Below are 17,358 nucleotides of genomic sequence, written 5' to 3' on the forward strand. Positions count from 1 at the left end.
CAAACACACTGAAGGAAGGAAATGGTTGTCTGGCTCCATATGGTGTTTTCATGTTTCTATTAAAACCAGACTATTCAAACGCTGTGGATACCGACACAGGTTTTAGCTCTAAAGGAAGGATAAAGAGAATCTTATCCATACCATCTGTATCAATAGCATAAAATTTGCTGGCAGCACATGAATGTGGTTAAAACACTTAGGGTCACCTTACTGATGGGGATTAAAAAGACATTGCTCCCGCAGACTAGTTTTGCACAGAGCTATCTTGAAAGCGAATCACTGAAACCCTTTGCTAGCCAAATATCATGGGGAAAAAAAGAAAAAAAAAAAAGAAAAAAAAAAAGAAAAAAAAAAGCATAGAGACAACCTCCTTAGGATATAGCATTGCAGAAACTGAAACCTAATCTTTGTTAGCGTACCTGACACTTAAATTCAGGGTCCAGATTTTTGTGAAGTCATGCTCTCAGCTGTTCGGACTACAGATATTGTGCTGCTATTGCAAACATCTTCAATCTACAAAGTTATCATATTAAATAAATAAAAGGTTACTTATTTATTATGGATGACCAAAAAAAAAAAAAATATCTAGGGCACTGAAATCGTTTTTTTTCCCTGGCTGTTCCCTCTGTTCTCATTCCCTGGTGGATCCTACAAGGCATGCTACTGCAACAGGCCACTTCTGGGAGTCCCAGGCTCAGCTTCTGCCAGTCTCCTCCCAGAAATCAGCAGAAGAAACCTTATGTAAATGAAGGAGGTGCCTGAATTATATTTTTCCTTCCCTATAGGGGGCAACCCTTCACCACAGCAGTGATTGAGGGGCCACAGAAAGTCTCAGATCAGGCCCTGGAACATGCTGCATCACAGCAGCGTAAATGAAATCAAGGAGGGGAACAGATTTCAGTGCACATCACAGCAGGTCATTGCATCTGCTTGGTAGCGTACTGCATGAAGTTCACATAGTTGCCTTTTAAGCTATTTTTGAAATCGCTCCCAAACCATGCTGTTGTAAAGCCCAGCCGAGCTGAGAATCTGCAATAAACTCAGTGAAGTACTGGACCTCCTGTCTTTTGCAGGGGGACTCATCCCACATATTTTCAAGGTGGCCTTTCACACAGCACCTCAAGTTACCCTAACACTTTCAAGCATTTCTCTTTGCTTAGAGATTAATGTATTTGTCATGTACTTTTGACTCCACAAGAGTTTTGGCTCATTCACTTCAATAGATTAGTCTTTAGCCTTGGTCATTAGCCTTTTGTGTCTACTACTACTTCTACTTTATTAACACAAGCACCTTCAAGAACTTCTGTTAATGAGAATGGCGAAGACCCAGAAAATGCTCTTGATTCTTTGAACCTCACATCATATTACAAGGCTAATAATGTCACTGCTCCATTAAAATTTTAAGTATTACAGCCTTCAGAGCCAGCAGCACTTAACGACTTAAACACCTCCTCCTCCCCTTTTTTCTTCCTACATCAAACACTATAGTATGTGGCAGCTTTTCTTTGAGCAGAAAACGCCATCCATGTTTCTAGTGTGTAATGATTCAAATGGTTTCCATTTACCTTTCCACAAACAGGACAAGTTACATGCTCACTCAGAGCTCGCTCAGAAGGCAACACATCTCCATTCTCACTGTTATCTATAGCATAGAGGCAGGGGAGCTGAGTGTATGTTGATGTATGAGCTGCAGCAGGCCCAGTAAAACTAGCTGCCTTCTTACTATATTATATTACAGGACTTCCAGCTTTTTAGTTCCTACACCATTTTACAAATCTTTAGAGTTTCAGCAAGAAGTTGGAAGAGACTCTGAGATGTATCTTAAGCATCTCCAATTTTGATAGTGCAGTATCTGAAGTGAGACTCCAACAGGGTGATTTAAGGGAATGGAGATCAGCGCATGGAACATATCATAAAACCAATGAAGAGAGCTGGAAACATCCCCAGTGTGGTTCACAGTGTGCAGGGGGAGTCAGAAGGTCAGTGAACAGAGCTATGTGTGGAGCTGGAGCTGCCTGGTGCTGGCAATAGGAAATGCTGATCACAGGGTATATCTGAGCTCCTGCTGTTTATCAGGAGCATTGGTATCCCTGTCCACAGGATTAGGATACATACCTGGGAACTAGGACAGCTTTTATTCAAACTCCTCGGAAGACCACAGGCCATAGAAAAGTCCTCCTGTTACAGATGAGTCCTCAGGCCAAGCACAGGATTCCTGGGCTAAAAAACATCAAGCAAGAGGGCCCTGGGCTGTAATTCATGGATTAAAGGCGGGAAAAACCTGATCTCACTCAAGTGACAGAAATTTAACACTGGTGAAGATGTGGCCCTGAGTCTTCCTAACTAGGTTTGTGAAAGGGTGTACCAGGAGCTAGGGCACATACTGGCATGTTAACGTTGAAATCTCTATGACTGGGTGAGCCTAGGTCCGCTTCAATTGCCAGTATAATTTCCTTTTTTTTTTTTTTTAAATTATCCTGTGTTCTGACTGATGGGGCTGCTGCTACAGAGATGGGCATTTTAGGTGGACATTGATTTTTCACGCTAACTGCTGTGGTTTGTTGCTGCTGTTTTGTCTATAGGCTTCTTGTGCAAGAATACTTTCCCTTCTTTTTTAAACAAGTAGCATAAGTGGGGCAACAGAAATCTCTATGAGCTGCTGACAGGGTCCTTTATCACTTGTTCTGGACAGGACATGAGTGTGCTGTGAGCTACATTTGCAGCCACACTCACCCACCCATTATGTAAGTCAGACTAATAAATTTCAGCACAAATGAATATGTTCATCTGAACTTCACACCAATTTCATCGCAATGACACAGAAATGGAGTGACAGAGGCGCCTGCCAGCAGTCTCAAGCACAGGGTAACAGTATGCAGAAGCATTTGGAAGAGTTTTTAAAGAATAGTATTATTCCTTAGCTTATTATCTTGCTGTTTACTACATTGGAACCAAGATCAAAATGCTTTAGTGTTTACTGAAGCAGCATATATGGTATCTAACAGCATGTTATTTTGTGCACACTGTTTAACATTCTTTATTGCTCCAACTCATAAGGTTTATTTGAAATCAGTGGAGGAATTCATCCCATCTACTATTTACTCAGCTATTATCAGCTACTGCAAAAGTGTCATTTGGAGGGGAATAAACACCAGTTATTTACGAGCTTTTGCAAGCATGCAAACTCCTGACAGAAAATTACATTTTTAAGATCCATTATTATTTATGGCACACGTATGTCCCTAAATACAGTTGCATTCTGCATATATGTTGCTCCAGAGCTAACCCTGAGAAGAACCATATCTACCTGGTTTTACTGTGCATTCTGATTGTTTAATGCTTGATTCAACCCCCCCTTTTCCTCTTGTAGCAAAAACCCTTTTTGCTACCCTTGTAGCAAAACGCCTTTTTCTTTGCTGGTAGCTGCAATGAACATGGAGCTGATGGAGGATGACACTCTACCTAATGTTTTGATCAAATCTTAGCCATGTCAATGGGAAATCTTCCTGTCAGAGGGGAAGACTGAGCATGGAAAAATACTCCCAAAAGCCAATTCTTCTAGACCAGATTCATAAAATGTTTGGCAGAGGCTGGTCAGGAATAATTTAGAGCCCATTTACACAGCCGTGACTGAGAGGAGAGGTTCCCACTCAGTGGAACATGAGCCACTTGACATGGGGACACTGCTTGACTCGATCTGAGCCACAGACAAATGCTCACCTGCAGGCAATTCCTCACTGCCAACACAGTGAAACTCTTAAAAATTCTCAAGTTAAATATGGGAACTTCTGACCTCACTGCTCTATATTTTTCCTATATTTCCACTTATTCCACCTGACTTTTTAAGTTTGCATTTTCCTCCTCCATCTTTCTGAATTTTTTTCTGGTCTTGCTACCCAGCTAGAGACAACTGTGCATTTAATAGCTAGTGATTGCTTCAGATAAGCAATTTAAGTGTAAATGTTTAGCACAGCTTTGTGTTTCATCTTCCCAGAACCTTAGTGACATCTAGTCTGGAATACATGGTTTGCATCATGCCTCTGTATGCGTATTCCTTGGTTTGATCATCTGAACTCTCAGAGAAAATAAATGCCAAGAGCTATGTACCTTTGCTAACTAGCATTCTTGTGCTGGTTTTGCATAATCAAGCAGCACCTTTCATCCAATAATGTATTTAAAATATCTTTTAGACAAAGCTCAATTTGATGAGGCTGACTCTGCAGCAGCAGGGAACATGCATGGTACATTGGGCATTAGAGTAATGGTTTAGATCTCTCTACAGCATGTAGCACACATAAGCTTTGAAGCATAAAAATCATAAATGATTAACCTACTTGATTTCACATAAATGACAGAAATATGCTCTTCATGGTTTATTCTAATGTCTAAAAACAAAGGCATTATGTCACCATGTGATGGGGTCTTTTTATGATCTTCAGCTATGCTAGTCCACTTTGTTTTAATTGCCAATTTTTCACTGTATTAATTGCTAATTATTATATATTTGTATACGTGACACTTCAATTATCATCATGTGATCATAACTGTTTGGACTGGATATTGTGTTATCTCCATGAGCTATTTTCATTATAAGCTAGGAAGCCTTAAAAATTTAGCATCCAAACATTTCTCTTTTTTTGGATTAAAAACACTTTTCAAATAAAAAAACAAACTCACTAAAACATCCATTTTGGAAGAAAACAACAAGCACCTTTGTAAGAAAATCTAAAACAGTATTTGTTAACTTTTCATTAAAGCAACTGTTCAAATCAAAATTTGAACATGATTCAAATTGTTTCAGATCATAATCAGATACAATATTACTAACGGAAAAAAAAAAAAAAAAAAAACTAAAAAAACCACAGTAAAATAAAAGGTTAATGCATGCCAATATAAACATTTCCTATAGCGATAAAAAAAACTAAATTACCACCCACTTCCCAAGAACTTCTCTGAGATGTACAAGTATCTTAAAATAAAGCAGTGCATATTTTTATATTTACCCGTTTTAAAAGTGGTCAAGAAGCTTCAGGTCGAGGAGCTTCAGGTAATGTTTGAAAAGAGGAGAAATCTTATGGACTAATGTTTTTCACAGGAACTACTGGCTTGTAAAACATGTCAGGAGTACACTACAGGTTGGGCTCAAAAAGGAAACAGCATTTGAGGTTTTTTTTGTTTGTTTGTTGTTTTTGTTTGGTTTGGTTTGTTTTTTTTTTCAACTTGACTACATAGTTCTCACATTGCAATAAAATTAATTTCAGAGAACAATGAAATTCCTGAGGAATTTTTGAAGCTTTACTGCAGTTGATCTTAATCCCAGTTGCAAATCGGATTCAGTGACTACAGGAATGCTGAAGCTAAACTGACCATTTAAGGCCTAGTTTTAAACACCTGTGTATGGTTCATCTCCCTGCCAGACCAGAAAACAGGTTGAAGATGGCCAAGACAATCATGGGACTCTGGAGACAACCCAAAGATGGCCTAGCGTCACAAACACATGAACTCACCCAGACAAACTACAGCAGCATCACCTACAAGACAAGTTTACTCATACATAGGACCCAAGGGAATGGCATGGATCTGGGACAGGGGAGGCTCGGGATGGGTGTTAGGGAAAGGTTCTGCACCCAGCGGGTGGTCGGGCACTCGGACAGGCTCCCCAGGGACATGGTCACAGCACTGAGCCTGCTGGCACTCAAGCAGCGTTTGGACACCGCTCTCAGACATATGGTCTAGTTTTGGGTGGTCCTGTGTGGAGCCAGGAGTTGGACTTGATGACCCTTGTGGGTCCCTGCCAACTTGGGATATTCTGTGATTCTATGATTCTATTATATGTTGGTATACCTGAGCCTCATCTGGAGGCATAATCTAAAATACACAAGTCTCCTGCAAAATAAGAGGCAAAGATAAATTCCTCCACTATGTTTAAAATGCTGTTGTTCTTGACCTCTGGGATACAGAAAGATTTATATAAATAAAATTGCTATTTCTGCTTGCTTCCCTGTCCTGGAGAAATATGTATAAATAAGAGATCAAAGATCCTGCACAAACATTAAACATAAAGCTGACAGGCTGCAAAAGCAGAGCTTCTTCCTCAGTGTCTCAGAGAATGGTGACTAAGTAAGCCCCTGGGACTTGGCAGGGCTGCTTCCTCCACTATGCCCTGTGAGAGGGGCCCTTTTTAATTTTATTTTCCTTTCAGTGGTACCTTTGAAAATATAAATACGTCAGAATGGTTAGGTGGTAAATGGTTTGTATTAGTTGCTGCAAGATATTTTTGCAGCCTATTTGGAAACACACAAACTATCTGCTACCTGATCTTGTCATCTTTATGGAGGCTGCTTAAATCCCACAGAGAAGACAGTGGACTGCAAAACTTTGGCTTTGGCTAGCCCCACAGAAAACACACCAAACTTTTTATTCGATTGTTTGTTTTTAAGTTAAAATATATTCCGTCAGTCAACATGACTTTTCCTGGTTTATTTTATTTTGTTTGAACCTCTCATCAGTTACCTCCTGATATCCCAGCCAGCTGTGCAGATTCAACTGAGCAAATAAGGTCCGGTAGGAAGTTATTGATGGCTTTATCAGTATGAAATAGTCACAATGCATCACCTGCATGCTTAGGAGTGTAATGTTGACAATAAATATGATAATAGTTGTCACACATCAGTGAGAGAAATGTTGAGCTTCCAAAGCGCTGAATAAATTGCATTTCCTTTTATTTATTCAGTGCAATAGATGGCACAAAGATGGTAGAACCAACCATCCATTTTGACATGTTTACAAGGCTTTTAAATCATGAAATAGATTATTGCAGTGCTGAAAATATTTGGCAAATGCATTTTATGCACAGCACATTCTGCTTGAAGAGGCAGGCTTTTTAATTTACATTTGTTAGAAGTGCCCGTGAGGAAGAAGGATTGTATGTCAAAGAAGCTGCATTTCTTCTGGTACTAAGCAAAGTAACCTGCACTGTTGCACCCATGCTTCTTCAGACACAGCCACAGAGCAAAGCAGAGAGGATATAAAAGAGTTAATTTTGGACACCCAGCTCAACCTACAGTGGGATTCAGGTGCCACAGCTGTAGAGTGCTACAACAACTTCCTTAGGTATCAGAGCTACAGGACAGCCAGCCCATCTCACAGCACCTTTCTGGGGCGGCAGTTGCAAGGTAGGCAGCCACAGGCACCTATAACACCACCATATCCCTTTGTCAGGGCAACAGTCCTACCCTGGATGTCTAAGGTTTCATACAGATGGAGTGAATCCCTTTGCAGTATCTCTGCCCAGCAGTTGGGATCCTATCCCTTACAGGGCTGCAGTTCTTTAAATGCTTCTGCCTGAAAACTCACTGAATCCCACTGGTGTTATTTGTGGCAAAATCTGCTGAGCAGTCTCTAAAGAAAACAGTTTTCCTTCAACCATTTCTTTTTCCCTTCAATTTCTGGATCAAATAAACCAGATCTTCAGCAGCTGTAAGTCAAACCCATTTCATTTCTGCTGGTTTAGAACAGCTGATGGTGTGGTCAAAGCTTCTAAATCAGCATTTTGGTTTTATTTACTTTTTGCTCCCCTAAATATGGTGTTCAGCCATGGGAGCAGTTAACTTAAATGTGAATTGTTTGAGGAATTAAGAGGCAGAAAACAAACCTAATAAGAAACAAAGGGAACATTGTAAGCTCTTGGAAGACTTCAGTTGTACTTACAGGCTAAGTAACAGTGGCAATCTGCCAACCAGAAAGCTGTGGGTTTACAGAAGTCCCTTGGTTTTATTTGAAACAAAAAGTAAAATAATTAAAAAAAAAATCAGAGCACCTTACAACAGGGGGAAATAAATTCAATATGAAATGGAATGAAAAGGACTGAAATCCCTAAAATTTAGTTTAACAAATGAACCAAGAGAGATAGAATGTTAGGGAGATAGGGATAGGTCAAAAATTATAAAAATAGCTAGTTCTTCATTCCTGTAAACCAGAAATTAAAAACCAGCATAAATTTAATATTTTCCGAGTTTAGGCATGGTACTGTCCATATTGAATTAGGCACGTATGCATTATTAACACACAAACTACATTAAAGTAAAATGGTCTGAATTAAAATCCAGGAATGCCTGGCAGTAATATATCTTCACATCAAGGAAAGAAGCGAGCAGAAACCTTTCCACAGGTTTCAAGTTCTGCTTAATAGCATTACATCCTTTGAATGATTTCAGGGCACACTAAAATGAATTTCTCTTCTAAGTATCTTTGAGATTATGACTATTTGCTTGGCCTTAGCTTTTAAGGAAAAGAGAAATACTACCAAGAGAGTTACTTAAGGCAATCTTAGAAACTACAGGCCATTGGCAGGACAGAGAAGAGGGGCTCTGAGCAAAGCCAGTGGCTGCTGAAGACCTTTCTTCCACTGACTCTTGATGCGGCAAGCAGTGAACATTTGAAAAAGCAATGTTGCACAGTCTGTGTACTCTGCTGCCTATGCACAGCAGGCCCTTACACTAAACGGTCCCAAGAGAATACTGTTTGTGCATATATTGTGCAAGTTTGAGATTTAGTGGGCTATATGAAGGTGCAGGCAACAATTCCCTTGTCCCTCTTTTTCTCCATGTTCACTCTGCTGCATGTGCTAGGATGCAGCCCGCGCTTCACTGCCTTTCTGTAGTCTATTCAGCTACTGATCCAGAACCAGAAAATTTTGTTTCCACTACAGGAAAAATTTCCAGAAATATGCTGATAAGAAGAGACTTTTTTTCATCCCTAATGCAGAGTGTGACAGTAACATTCAAGAGACACCATGGAAAAATCTTTTAAAGCAGGAATGTGCTAAATAATGGAATGAGATCCAAGAACTGTTTTCACGGGTTTCCAAAAGAATAGAAGCATATTTAATTATGTCATCTGCTTGTGTGTGCATAAATTTGTCTGTCTTTTCTGCACATTAAACTTGCTAGGCACCTTCAAGTAACTATGTCTGGATGGTAGGGATCTCAAAGATATGCTTCTGCAGCTATGACGAACACAGGTACACAGGTAAAGAAAGATCCCTTTTATGCTTCCACTGAAGAAATGACAGAAAGATAAACAAAACCCTTACTAAACAATAGAGGATGAACAAGGGAAAATGGTTTTAGTTATGCTCCAACGACAAAAGTCGTTTTTGTAGGTGATCATCTTGAAAAACAGTGGAGAATCCAGCACAACACTGCAGGAAACCATACTTTATCCATTCATCTCATGGCACTGCTTATTGTCTACTCAGAGAAATGTCCTTAAACTAATTTAGAACATTGCACAGGGGAGCTATTTTGCAAGTTTCAGTCTACTGAAACAATAGCAATACACTCTTGGAAAACACAGAAACCACAATCTGCTATTCACATACTGATCTTCGGATTTTCTGTGTTTGCTTGCAGTACCCAGATATAAAGTTTACCATTGCCCCTTTTGGTGTAAACTAGCATAATTTCAGGAAAATGGATACAACTCCACTTGCCTACATTAAGCAAGGCTCTAAGCTTCAGTTTGAGATATTTGGCAAGCAATCACTCGAAGCAGTATTAGCAGAAGGTCCTTGACCTACTGGAGCTCATGTATTAGTGGCTTCTTTTGCTTTAAAATTTAAATTATGTATATTATTTATATTTTATTCTTAATTTAAATTATTAAAAATACCCCCGAAATAAAGAACAATTTGAAAAAAATAAAATTAAGAGCAACCAGCATTGCTGATAAAGTACATAGGAAACATTCTGCATTCTGCCTCTCTCCTAGCATATTCCCCTGAGGGCAAGGGCGATGACTGTCCTTCTAAACCCTAGTTTCTCCTGAACGGCTTCTTGAAGCAACAGAGAATCAATTCCTTATGTGCAGTTTCTTCAAGTTTTGATTTAACACAGATGCCTGATTTTCCATTGTTTTAAATTCTTCTTCCCCCTTGGACACATATTTCTTTTCCTTGCCTTCTATGGTATATCTTGAAGGATCTTCTCTTTTTTTTTTTTTTTTTTTTTCTCAGTAGCTTTATCCCGTTGCTTAATTCATTGCTTTTTTCAAGTCACATTAAACTTTTCCATCACCTGTCTGTCCAGGTTCTTTGACAAGACAGCAATAACCACCTGAGGGAGTCTAGATATCTGGATATATATTGTGCTGCCTCAGGTAGGAACTTGAAGATGTCTTGAGGTTCCTTCCAGCTTTACATTTCTGACATTTCCATTATCCTTCTTTCCTTGGCCTTGTTGTATTTTATTTCGCCATGGATGACATGACCCCAAATTCAGCAAAGCTCTTAAGTACATGTCCACATTCATCCTGTCTAGAAAATCAATCAGGAATAAACTTGGATCCCACTGGAATGACTTCCCAAGAACCTAGGTAAAGCCTTTTCTGCCAGTTCACCCTTTTCCTCCTGTTGCTTCAGAGCGTCTCTCATCCCCATATCAGTTTGTGTGTCATACTTTCCAACCTTGTTCACAGCCACTTTCTACCTCCTCCTTTTCCTTAGACCTCCTCTCCAAGTCCCAGAATTATCTGTTTTTACCCTGAATTACTTCACTTATGTTCTCATTATCCAGGCTCTGTTGTGCCCATACTCAGAACCTACAGGTGAGGGATTAGTGAGGATTAATGCAGTTCCAGCTGTGCAATCTCTACCAATCTTCACTTTCAGCTTTCTCACTCCTCCACTGCTCCTAACAACAGGTTTGGTTGTTAGTGCCCAAGAAGAGAAAGAAGCTGAAGAGATCTTCAAGCCAAATGTAAGCAAAGACTACGAAGGCCAAAAAAGGGGCAGGAAAAAACTGAGGACCAAAAACAAAAGACTGTGGTATAGGTTTCCCTGTACGGCTGCAGTAAAAAAGCAATCTTCTGTAGTTACCTGCCTCTGTCTCAAGTGATGTGTGGCAATGTTTTTTTCTTTTCTTTTAAAGCATTTAACATGATAGGAACCCAAATCTAGTAATAGTAAATAATATTCCTGCCCTAAGCCATTACATAGTAAGTATGTCACCCCAGAATATGTTTTTATGGTTCATTTTGAGATGCCTGGCAATAAGATTTATAATTTAAAAGGTAGAGATGGGAATGGCACTATTGATCATTGTTATAATAACGAGGCTTGTGCTTGCAGGTTAAATCGTTTTGTGCTAGGGAACAAAGACTTACCGAAGAACCTCTATTGCCAGCATAAACACAAGGACATTACACTGACGCCAGGAAGGACTGAAATCTGGAAATACTTTTCAGAATTCGTGGGTTAATTTTGCTGCACCTGTGGGTTTAAGCTTTCAGTTTTAAATTATTATCATTAGATTCTTTTTGTGTGTGTTTTTTTTTTATCTGAGATGAACAATTAGTGATCCTTCCATCTAGCAAAAATGGGCTCATAATAGCAAAATATCAGGAAGATGATAACATGTTATAGTAAGTGACTGATTTACCCTTCTTCATGGGGGCCAATTGCTTGTAATTAAAGATTGCCACTTTAGTACAAAGGTCAAAGACTAGGGCTTGTACAATCATTTTCTAAAGAAATTCTGAAGAGATGAGAGAATGGGCTCTCTGCTCCCTCCATCATTTTGTTCTGCCTCTGCATTGTTAGCAAAGCTTGTGGCTAAAATGCATGATTTGCATGCACACAAGGAGCTTAATTCTGAACTCAGTTACAGATTTGTTATTACATCCAGAGTGAATAAAAGCTGCTTTATGTAACCAAAGTTTGAACTGAGTCCTGAGGGCCAGTCCTTCAAGATGCTCCTCATATGCATTTAAATTAAGTTGACCTGTTTGCAATGGAAGACAATAGTACAGACAGGGTCATATAGAATTGTCTGCACAATTGATGCTAAAGTGCCAAGTATTCTGCTTGGTTTCAGCCCTTACCTGCAGGAATTACTCACTACCATACCTACAAGGAAACTAACTCTGAGGCACAGCTCACAGTATCCTGGCCTTTGCTTAGCATTGTGTCAACATTATTTGCTGATGTTGTCAATGCTATCCCATGCTGATGGGAGTCAAGAGGGATGGTATTTAGGAATATAATTCTTTGAAACCATCAGCTCAGTGTGCAGCAGCAGAAAAAAATAAAAATAAAAAAATGGCAACTTGGGCATCTTGAAGCAGGTTATTGAGAACAAGACAAAGGGAATCATTTTTCTCGGGTTGGAACCACATCTTGAGGACCAGTTGCTGGTCTAGTCCTGCATCTCCAGAAGGGTATAATGGAGTTAAGGAAAAGGTACAGACAGGCAGATAAATGATCAAGGGAGTGGAGCAGCCTCATGAAGAGAGATGGAAAAAGCTCGCATTCTGGTTTGAGGAGGGGAAAGCCAAGGGATGTAATCAAGGTTGTCAAAGTCTTGAAAGTATAAAACTAAAGGATAAGCTGAATGCAGAACTCATTCACCCATATCTGCAGTATGAGGGACAGTGGTCATTCAGTGAAACTAATGGTGTCAGTTTAAAAGAGGTGAAAGAAAGCAAGTACTTCTTTGCACTGGGGTAGTGAACTTGTGGAACCTGCTGACACAGGAGGTTGCGGAGGCTGAGAGTATCTGCAGGGTCAGAGAGGGATTAGACATATTCATGTACAACAGGTCCAGGAGTGGATACAAAAAGCTCCAGGCAAGGACATACAAACAGAACAAACCTGGATGCTGGTAGAGCAGGGGGGCAGACCGCAGAAGGTAGCAGATGCCAGTGCTCATCCTATACAGCATCTCCAGCCTGCACTGCTGGAGAAACAGCCTTGGGCAAGATGAACTGCAGCTCAGATCTATTTCTTACGTACTTAAAAATCAACTCAAAAGGCATATGGACAGCAGTCTTAGAAATCAAAATTTTTAGCTAGAGAGGAAGCAATAACTGCCAAAGTCAGTCTGAGTCAGGGCAAGAAATGCAAAGGAAAACAAACTTTTCTTGCTATTCCTAACAACGAAGAAGCTCTACAGAAATTTAAATGGAGTGGTTTATCCTGAGGATTACTGTATCAGCCACAAATGTGACAGTGTATAATAAGTCCCATAAAAAGGATGGTGTTTCCAGAAGATGCAGTACTACCATAGGAAGCACTGGTCAAACCTTCCTACAGCTGTCCTCAACCTTAAGTTAAAAAAAAGTTACTTCAGTGGGTACAACAGGGAATGGAGAGTCTAAATTAGGGGATGAAAACAAAGTAGTGTTGGTCAGCCCAGCCAAACAAAGCCTGAGAGGTGAGATAATTTGTTCTCTATAAACATATTAGTGAGGTAAATGTCAGAGGAGGAAGATGAGGTAATTAAGCTAAAGGAAAATGTTGTCACAAAAACTAATGAGCAGACTAACCAGAAATATCCTCCAGCTGGATTTGCTAATTTTCAGAAGAGTTCAATTCTGGAAGAGCATTCTGTTTGGAGCAGAAGGGGGAAAAGAAGTAGTTTTAAACTGGTCCTTGATCAGCTAGTGAAAGGAATAACACAGGGGTGGTCTGCAATAGCAGAAGACTGGGCTTGATGACTCAAGAGACCCCTTCCATTGCTCTCTGTGTCCCTTAATTGTTGAGCACAGACATCAAATAAGAGTGGTGAGCCCTCTGGGATTCCTTGTGTCAGGGACCTTGAGGAAGGGGAGGAGCAGCTGCCCATTATTTTGCACAGCCCCACCATCAGGTCAGCAGCACTTCATGATCAGCAGTGTGAAAGGCAACAGACTAATCATGCATGAGGCTTTGAATGGCTCTACCTATTGCAAGCTAAAATGGGGCTCATTAGCAGGAGACTGTAGCACAGAGGGTGTGGTGTGGATAGAGGACAGCAAAAGCACTGGACATCACATTGTATTCTTTTTTCTAGACCCAAGGTCACAAATCTTATTGAAAATCTGTACTGTATTTTCCACTGGCTATTTCACTGTTGTCCTTTCTATTGTTTTGGGATTTTCTTCATTCAAAACCTTCTATCTATTCGGTGCTTTCTCTTTCTCTATTCTCTTCTGCCTGAACCACTGTCTCCCCTTTTTGTCCCTACCAGTTCTGCATCCAGAGGTAAGCAGAGATGCAATGAAGCAGCCACGTCCTGCTTTGGTTCACAAACTTCCTAAGCCTTACATGTCAAGAAACAGAGAGAAACAGGTGGGGAATCTGCTGGGGAGGTACTTTAAGCTCACATTGCTAAAAACAGAAAGCAAAATATATGGAATATTGGCAATATTTAAAATGATAATAATTAAAACTTCACTGCTGTCTCCTGTGTTCTGCATCCCCTTTACAGGAAACCGGAGTTAATAAAGTTACCTTGAATATGGAAGTTCCCATATTTCCAAGTCACTGAACGTAGTCCTTAGATTACTGCTGTTTAAATACATTCTAATGTAGACCATTAAAAATCGACGGGACCATTATCAATTTAATCCACACAATAGTACTTTGAACACCAAAGTGATAGAAAATAACAAAAAGACCGCTAATTAATTTTAGGAGTCTACTAAATCTGTTTAATATTACATTATATTAAGAAATATATAAGAAATCTGTTTAATATCGTATTACAACATTATACATTTAATAGGATAGCCAAAATTTGAAAAGACAAATTTTCACTGATAATGTGTCAGCCTTTACAATATTCCTGTGACCTGTTACAGTCCCAAGAATGACATCTGCCCAAGTCTGTCTAAGGTGTCACTCCAAACAGAAGATATGCAGAAGATATTCCAGCTGACTAAGTCATTCCTCTGCAGTCCTATCTGCAAGGCCATTTCTACTCCACACCTCCCAGGCAGGAGATGAACAGCCTAAGGAATGATGTAATGTATCTATCACTGATGCAACCTGTCAAAACAAATGGAGGGCTGAAAGTTTGCATCTGCTGCCATCATTGCTATTCAGACTGTGTGCACGTGGTCAGAAAAGAAATGGAGCAAGTATTGACATGTAAAGGTTGTGAGTACCTCCAGCCCCTAATAAAAAAATGGTATTAGCAAAGGTGTTGGTAGATGTATGGATCTAAAAATGGAAAAGCCTTGTACAGTGTGCGAGTATAGCAGATACTGGAAAACTACCAAGAGGGTAGAAGGGCTAATTCTTTTGCCTGACTTCGTAAATGAACAGATCTGTGATGCAGCTGTTTTCAGCTCCCTGTCTCCCCATCAAATTGTAAAACCAAAGTTGTCATACCTTTAGGGATAAGGAGAATAACAGTCTTTTAAACTCTACTCAAAGTGTCAGGGCCTTCCCCCCCTATCCACCCCCCACACACCCTACCTTTAAATCAACACTAAAAGGTTCACTGATTTCCAGGGTAATAGGTATTTGCTCTTATTTGAATGTGACATTAACATGGATATACTGTTCTCAGGAGAACTGACTGCTATGGGCCAGAGCTGGCCATTGATTTCACACCAAATTCTCCATTGATCAGGCATGGTAGGAAGTCTATTCATTGAATTGATAGCAGGATATAGCTATACAGTATTTGTTTTCCTTTTAATATACAGCTTCAACAGCAAGCCATGCATGAATTTAATAAAAGAAGATAATAATCTATCCATTCTAGGAGCTATAGTCTGAACCTGGGTGGTTATCAGACCTGCCCTCACTGCTATAAATCATGTCAAATAGGAGACTCATTTTAGCTTTGCGAATGAAAAGAATTCTCCTTTTTTCAATATATGGAATCTGTGCTTTCTTCTCACTCACATTCAGTAAATCAGTAATTGTATTCAGTTATGGTTTATCAATGTAAAACCATCAACAGAAGAGAATCAGACCTATTGTACTGCTAGATGCCAAGCATTTGAGGGCAACAAAGTAGCTCTAAATAGTGCATAAAGGTATTCGTAGGATCTGTTGCAATCATCCTCAGTTGTTCAGTATACTCCTTCAGTTGTTTCTTCATGTTTAAGACTGGAGATTTTGTTAAGGTCATTTTACAAAACAATAGAAGAAGATGCTTTGAATATGCTAATACCTCCCACAGAAGGAGAGCAGACACTGGTAATAGAGAAAACGGGCTGATGTAAAAGCCACTGACAACTATAAGGAAAACTGAATGGGCGGTAACAATTGTTAGCAGACTGCTGTGTCCACAGTCCAATCTGTGAATAGATCTTCAGAACTCATTTTCTGCTAGACACATGCTTGTAAATGATGGAAGATAGGCCGGGTGAATTGCACTCATAGGGCTTTCCGGAAGAAATGATCTGTACTTTTAAACATAGGTGGAAAGTTACATTTGAGATGCAGAAGTGGTGCAAATTCAACTCTTACTCCATTCGCTAAGCATCAGTAAAGCCGAGAAAGGGACACTGGGTGCAGAATAGCATAAATGAGATCAAATGCTGGACTGGCACATGTGAAGAGTGCTGCCTGGCAGACAGCATTCTCATTTCATAGCACAACAGCACGGCACAGCTGTTCCTACTACCAAAAATTAAAACATCAGAGTTTTGGTAAATTACATCATTTCATTTTTCTCCTTTACCAACTCATGTGGAAAGAATTAAAGATTTGCTTTCTACTTTACCTGACCCAGCAAGTGTGATGCAGGTTTGCATAATGAACCTCTCAGAATAATACTGAATGGCATCAGACAGATGTTAAAAGTTAACTGTGGAGCTTTAAAGGCTGCTTGCTCTTATCCTAGGACATGGCACTCCAGAAACTCTACAGTAACAAAAGTAGCTTGGAAACCTGATTATGAGCTTTGCTGAGCTATCTAAAGTAACCTATGAGCAAGGTAAAGGAATAAAAGTCTTTCTAACTTTCTCTTAATCATGGAGTTTTAGTAATCCTTCACAATTATTTCAAACCATAAAAGATAGAAACGTTTGAGGAAAAAATTCAAACTCACTCACAGATTCATATATTCCCTCACCTTTAGCAGATGACTGCTGTTGGTTACATGCAGTGCATTCCCCTAGTCAGCAAAAAGCACAGGACAAGATGTTAACAGCCTAAAAAGAAGGAACAACAAGTGAACAGAAATGATACAGGATGGCAGAGCACAGGACACTGGGACAAACTTACCAGTTTCAGTGCTGTTCATCCTCACCTGGAGTAACTCCAAGAATAGCTGAGACTTTGGAAAAGGTGAGGTAAGGCTCTTTGAAAAACATTTAATTGAAGGAAACAGTAGAGGCAACGGAAGTCCTGCCCCAAAGCTGAATGGCTGGGTAGAGCAGAGAACAGGTCAACAGCATCGTGGGTGATAGCACAACTCGGAGAGTCTGAAAGATGAAAGGACAGCAAGGGAAAATCCTCTAAGTGAGATATAAGACAGAAAAGACCCTCGAGACAAAGGGGAACAAAAAAAAATGGAAAAAAAGAAAAAAAAAAACAGAAAAATTTCTTAGTACAGAATAGAAAACCAGTTGCTGTAGGAA

At 39.7% G+C, this 17,358-nt stretch overlaps 1 long non-coding RNA gene across 2 annotated transcripts in view; it reads right to left on the reverse strand.

Moving 5' to 3' along the window:
- Nucleotides 1-17,358, reverse strand: part of LOC121071060 — a 57,785-nt gene that overhangs the window by 12,219 nt on the left and 28,208 nt on the right. For both annotated transcript variants that reach the window (XR_005820354.1, XR_005820353.1), the window contains exons 4-7: nt 17,028-17,202; nt 16,851-16,929; nt 2,116-2,220; nt 420-513 (exon numbers count right to left, since the gene is read on the reverse strand). This is a non-coding gene — a long non-coding RNA (uncharacterized LOC121071060). The remainder of the gene's footprint in view (nt 1-419; nt 514-2,115; nt 2,221-16,850; nt 16,930-17,027; nt 17,203-17,358) is intronic.

The sequence above is a fragment of the Cygnus olor genome, chromosome 5 (assembly GCF_009769625.2).
Source record: "Cygnus olor isolate bCygOlo1 chromosome 5, bCygOlo1.pri.v2, whole genome shotgun sequence".
Taxonomy (NCBI): Eukaryota; Metazoa; Chordata; class Aves; order Anseriformes; family Anatidae; genus Cygnus; species Cygnus olor.